The following is a 5,722-nucleotide window of genomic DNA, read 5'->3' on the forward strand; positions in this document are numbered from 1 at the left end:
AAACCAAAACAGAGAGAAACCACAAATAATCATAAGAGCATAGCTACAAGTGCACATCACACAGTCCACTAGATTCCTAGTTCCCGTTACCCATCATAGACAAAACGACATCCTAAACCGGGTAGCCGGAACTGATAACCACCACAATGGGGAGGCTTAGAACACTTCCTGTATAAAGATGCAAGGTCTTTACACCTACAGGTGAGTGGACACCTGATCTACCTATGATGACATAGTGACTAGGTCGTGAAACAACAACATACACAAATCATGATCACTATGGCTCTCATCGGTATAACCAAATGCAAGTAAACATGAAAAGAAAGAAACATATTCCCTTTATATTTTAGAAAATTGGGTAGCATAACAACTACATTTGAATAAAACCCATAAATCATAACTTGCATAAATAAGTGAAAAAAAATATATTTGGCACTCAGTGCCCTCAAAACAGATCATAAAACATGCAGATTAAGATTTCAATTTTTCAAACATTTTATAAATATCAAAATTGGAATATGTTTAATGCAATTCAATACGAGTAAAATAAGTCCAATAGTCAAGTTGAGTCCCTACCTCCTTAGAATTTTCAATCCAAGCCCAAAGCGACGCTCCTAAGCTTAACGATGATCCTAAAGTGATTTAGTCCGATTTTAATATCATGTTTTTCCTACGTGCACCAAATGAGCAAGCGATTATCATCATGGCATTCCTTATTCAAAATCGTGTCCAATGATATATAATATGACCATATTTAAATTTTAAGTTCCGGAACCTCACCCACGTGGTGCACAATAGCGGTTGGTGGCGATACTGGAAACGTCGACGAATATAGGCATGAAATATATCAAAATGATCCTCTCGATGAGTACATCACAGAAGTACAGCTCCTTTGCCTAAATGACCTCCGGTGTCGCCGGAAAATGCTTCCAAAGGGGCGGAGATACCCTAAATCTCGCCAGATAAAATGGCGAGTTGACCGGAATGACTTAGTGGGCGACGTTCCTCTCGCTATGCTGATTCCAACGGGGCTACCCACTCGTCGAACGGTGGTAGGTGTTTTTCGAAAAGTCACCTCAAAGTTTCGATGACAAAACTTCGGAGTGGCCGTACGGAGGCGTCCTTACTCCGATGGTCACCAAACTTTGGGGTTGCTGTCATCGCCAGTTGGGGAAATTGCAGCACCGACGCGTGTCAGAAATGGTGGCCGGCGGTTGTTGGGTCTGGTGCCCTTGCCGTGGCTTGCCGAGGGAAAATCAAGGAAAGAAAAGAAGTAGAAGAAGAAGAAGTAGTAGAATCGGGGAAGGAGAAGAAAAAGGAAAAGAAAAAAAAAATGAATATTAATAAATAAAATAGGTGGGTCCCACCACTGATATATAATTTAAATTAATAAGTTTTTTCCTTCTCTTTTTGACTTTTCAACCTCAGGTTTTAGGTTTTACATTCCTCCCTCCTTAAAGAAATTTCGTACCGAGATTTTCAAAGTACAACCTCAAGCTGAAAATTAAACAAATGAGGATACTTCTCATACATCTCTGACTCTAACTCCCAAGTAGCCTCGTCTTCTCTATGGTTCCGCCATAAGACCTTGACTACGGGAATCTCTTTATTCCTTAGCACCTTTAACTCTCTTGTTAGGATTATGATAGGTTGTTCTTCACATGTCACGTCCTCTTGAAGACGGATAGCCTCATACTCAATGATGTACGATGGGTCTAGAGTATACTTCTTCAACATCGACACATGGAACACATTATGAATATGCCCCAACCGTGCTGGTAAGTTCAATCGATAAGCGACCTCCCCAACCCTCTCGATAACATCGAAAGGTCCAATCTACCTCGAGGCTAGCTTACCCTTCACTCCAAATCTCGTCACACCAAGCATGGGAGTAACTTTCAAGAAGACATAGTCACCAACCTCAAACTCAACTTCTCATTAGAGGAGATCAGCATAACTCTTCTGACGACTTTGAACAACCTTAAGTCTCTCTAAAAAAAAATAATTTGATCTTCCTAGTAGTACTAGCAATTTGAGATCCAATTGTGACATGCTAATCTGGTTCTGCCCATCACAAAGGTGATCTACATTGTCTCCCATATAAGGCATCATAAGGAGCCATGCCTATACTGTCATGGTAACTATTTTTATAAGTGAATTCCACCAATGACAAGTGTTCTCCCCAGCTACCCCCAAAATCCAATATACAAGAATGAAGCATGTCCTCCAAAGTTTGGATAGTCCTTTGAGACTGCCCATCTGTCTGAGGGTGGTGAGCGGTGCTGAAGTTAAGTTAAGTTCCTAAAGCTTTTTGCAATGCTCGCAAAAACCTTGACATAAATCGAGGATCTCTATCAGAAACAATGCTGGAAGGCAACCCATACAATCGAAGTATATTACCCACATAAGGTTGAGCTAGTCTAGAAACCTTATAATCCTTCCTAATTTGAATGAAATGAGCAGATTTGGTCAAACAATCGACAATCACCCAGACAGTGTCCTACTTTAATGGTGTTAATGGTAATCCCATCACAAAGTTCATCGTGATCTTGTCCCACTTCCATTCTGGTATTGGTAAAAAGGTTAAAGCAACCCTGAAGGTCTCTGGTGCTCAACTTTAACCTGATAACAAACCATACCCTTAGCTACAAAGTTTGCCACATCATTTTTCATACCTTCCTGCCAGTATTGTCTTTTCAAGTCTTGGTACATCTTTGTGCTTCCAAGGTGTACAACAAATTTAGACCTATGAGCCTCGATCATAGCAGACTCTCTAAGATCAGGGATATTTGCAACGACTAATCTTCCCTTATGGTATAAGAATCCTTCAGCATTTACTATCCATCCATCTAACTACTCACCATTTTGGATTCGATTCCATATAAGTCTAAATTTCTCATCTTGCCACTGACATTGCTTAACCTGTTGAAGTAGCACTGTGTAGCAACCACATGAGAAACACGAGCAATCTCTTTTCCTTCATAGTATGCCAAATTATAATCACCCAACATGATCGTTAATTTCCAATCCTCAAGAGCCAAACTAGCCAAAGTACCATGAGGTTTTCTACTTAATGCATCAGTGACCACATTTGCTTTTTTTTTTCCAGGATGATATTGCAAAGTGAAATCATAATCCTCCATGTACTCGACCCATCTTCTTTGCCTCAAAGTCAAGTCTCTTTGAGTAAATAGATATTTTAAACTCTTATGATCGGTATATAATTCAAACTTTACCCCATATCTGTAACATCTCCAAATCTTCAAGGCAAAAATCATTGCTGCTAGTTCTAAGTCATGTTTAGGGTAGTTCTTCTCATGTGACTTCAATTGGCGTGAAGCATAGGCAAAAAACTTGCCATTTTGCATGAGAACTCCTCCTAAACTAGTACCACAAGCATCAGTGAATACCACATATGATTCATCACTATTAGGCACAGTGAGAACAAGCGTCATAGTCAATCTTTGCTTAAGTTCTCTGTAAGCTTCTTCACAACTGTCATCCCACACGAACTTTAAATCCTTTCTTGTTAGCTTTGTCAAATGCATAGAAATTCGAGAAAAATTCTCCACAAAGCGACAATGGTAACCTGCTAACCCAAGAAAACTTGGAATCTCAGTAACGTTCGTTGATATTTCCCACTGCAAGATAGAATCTATCTTCACATGAATCCACAGTAATGTCCTCTTGATATTTTACATGCCCTAAGAATTTGACCTCAGTCATCTAGAAGTCACATTTTTCTTTCTTAGCATATAATTGATGGTCCCTCAATGTTTGCAACACAATTGTTAAATGTTCTGTATGGTCCTCAGGTGTCTTGGAATACACCAAAATGTCATCAATAAAAACAACCACAAACTTATCCAAATACGGTCTAAAGATTATATTCATAAGGTCCATAAATGATGCAGGTGCATTCGTTAATCCAAATGGCATCACCAAAAGCTCAAAGTGTCCATAACGCGTTCTGAAAGTAGTTTTAGGAATATCCTCTTCCTTAATCATCAATTGATGGTAGCGTAACCTTAAGTCAATCTTGGAAAAACACTTTGAACCTCCGAGCTGATCAAACAACTCATCTATCCTTGGCAAATGATAGTTGTTCTTAATTGTCATCTGATTCAATTTCTGATAATCGACGCACAATCGCAAGGATCCATTAGTTTTCTTGGCAAACAAAACTGGAGCTCCCCATGGATAAGTATTGTTCCTAATGTAACCTTTTTCCATTTGCTCACCCAATTTCCTTTTCAATTTAGACAAGGTGCAGTAGAAACTGGTTGAGTCCCAGGAATCAAATCAATGCAAAACTTGATCTCTCTATTAGGTGGTAGTCCTGACAAATCCTTAGGAAACACATCTGGAAAGCCACTAACCATTGACATCCAAGAAAACTTGTTTAGAGGCCTAGACTCATCCTCAATTACAAATAGACTCCCATAACACTCTGAGTTTCTTTTCCCACCTAAACATGCCTTAAGGATATAATTCTGTCTTACTGCATTCATGTTGGCTCAATATACAATGAAATCTCCACTTGGAGTTAAAAGAGTCACCATTTTGCGTTAGCAATCAACAATAGTTTGGTACTTAGACAGCCAATCCAGGCCAAGAATCACATCAGCTTGTCACATAGGTAACACTATTAGGTTTCCTAATAACTTATGCCCCTCGAACACAATACAAACTAATTTACAGATGGTTGATACTTTACCATGCCCTCCCATAGGCACACTCAACCGTAGTGCAAGACTAAAAGTTTCCCAACTCAAACCCATCACACTAACAAACATTCATGATATATAGGAATGAGATGCACCAGTATCAAATAATACATGAGCCCAAGAGTGTGAGATAAGAACCACACCATCCATAGCCTCCTCCTTGAATGAACCCTCTCTGAATCCCAGTAGAAATAGGAGTTTGAAAACTCTGCGAGTACCCCTGGTTGAATCCTGAGCCTTGGGGCTTGAGCTGATGTTGATATTGGGATTGTTGCCCTGGTGCAGGTGTGAAACCATAGGATGAAGTCTGAGACTGGTTACTCTTAGGTTGTCCTCTGAAAGGAGTAGTCCTAGCATAACTCCCTATGGGTCCTCCATGTGATGGTTGGAACCTCTGTTGCCATTGTGGGCAACTTTCTTCTTATGACCCTGTTGGCCACAACTGAAACACCCATATGGCTCCAATTCAAGTCTTTCCTGAAGATCCGCTACTATTGCTACCCCCACTAAGTTGTTGTCCTTGGGATAAACATCGCCCTTGTTTCTTCTTGTTCATTTTCCTATCATTTCTTCATTCTCGAGCCGGATTCATTCTTTCAATTCCTTCTTGATGAGCCTCAGTCTGTAAGGCTGTTGTCACACACTCATTCAAAATTCCAAAGGTCATAGGGGCAAGTGGACCCAATATTTAAGGGTTTAAGTGACAGAGGAACTACTCGATCAAAAGAGGTTGATCGACCGTACCAACATAAGCATAGGAAGAACTACAAACTTCATGTATAATTCATTTACTCACATCCATCATTTTCTAGTCATTCTGTGATATCATCAACCTATCATTGATCTTGAGCAATCAAATGATCCAATCAAGTCCTCCTATGAGATGGGTTAAATTGTTGTTATTTGAAAACCCTTCTCAAAATTCCCTCAAGTCATCCCATCAATTTCTCTCATTCTACTTAAGGCTCTCTACCAATTTGTTGCGATTCTTTCCA

Source organism: Humulus lupulus, chromosome 3, assembly GCF_963169125.1.
Source record: "Humulus lupulus chromosome 3, drHumLupu1.1, whole genome shotgun sequence".
Lineage (NCBI taxonomy): Eukaryota > Viridiplantae > Streptophyta > Magnoliopsida > Rosales > Cannabaceae > Humulus > Humulus lupulus.